The sequence below is a fragment of the Cynara cardunculus genome (assembly GCF_001531365.2).
Source record: "Cynara cardunculus var. scolymus isolate 2C chromosome LG 12, CcrdV1, whole genome shotgun sequence".
Taxonomy (NCBI): Eukaryota; Viridiplantae; Streptophyta; class Magnoliopsida; order Asterales; family Asteraceae; genus Cynara; species Cynara cardunculus.
In genome coordinates, this window is record NC_037539.1 from 38510384 (window position 1) to 38511623 (window position 1240).

Here is a 1240-nt window from a genome sequence, read left to right on the forward strand (position 1 = left end):
ATAATTATCGAGTTCTAACAAAATAGTTAATTATTATCTTTATAAAAAAAATTATATTATTAAACCAAATATAAATTACTTCGTTATTGTACCTAAATTAAATTATAAAAAAATTGAATTAAAAAAATTACACAAAAAGATGAGGAATTTCAAATAGTTATTTTGATTCTAATATTGATATATTTTGTCAAATTTTTATAATATCTTCAAACATATATTTTTCTCAAAAATAAAAACATCATCGCTTTCTCAAAATCACATAAAGTCATATTATAATATCGACTGAGATAAAGAATAAAATGAAATATTAAAATCACGATGTATCTCGCTGCATTGTGCGAGTACCCTTCTAGTATATATATATATACACACACTAGAAGTGTACTTGTGTAATGCAGCGAAATACATCTTGATTTTAAAATTTTATTTTATTCTTTATCTGAATCGATGTTATAATATGGTCTTATCCGATTTTGAGAAAACGATGATGTTTTTATTTTTGAATAAAATATAAATTTGAAGATATCATAAAAATCTGACAAAAATATATCGATATTAATATCAAATTAATTATTTAAAATTCTTCATTTTTGTGTTATTTTTTAATTTATTTTTTTATTATAATTTAATTTAGGTTCAATAACGAAATAATTTATATTTTGTTTAATAATATAATTTCTTATAAAGATAATAATTAATTATTTTGTTAGAACTCGATAATTATCTTAATTCTATTTTAAATTTTATATATTATAAAATGAGTTGTTTATCCACAGTTAGTTATACAAATTCAAACATCGAGCTTTAATAAGTTTTATTTATGCATAATTTACTTGTAATCTTGAATTTTAAGTAATATGTATCAATATACAGTACTTTATGCATAAAAAATAGTTTTTAAAAGTTTTTGTCAAATGTTTTATAATATAGTGTGTGTATATATATATATATATATATACACACACACACTAGAAGGGTACACGTGCAATGCAGCAAAATAAATCTTCATGTTAATGTTTAGTTTTTATTCTGTCTCTACCGATATAATACGATTTTATATGGTTTTGAGAAAGAGATAATGTTTTTATTTTTAAATGAAATATAAATTTGAAGAAAAAAAATTGATATTAGTATTAAATTAACTATTTAATAGTTCTCTTTTTTTGGTGTAACTTTTTTAATTCAATTTTTTATTATAATTTAATTTAGATATAATAACAAAGTAATTTATTTTTGATTT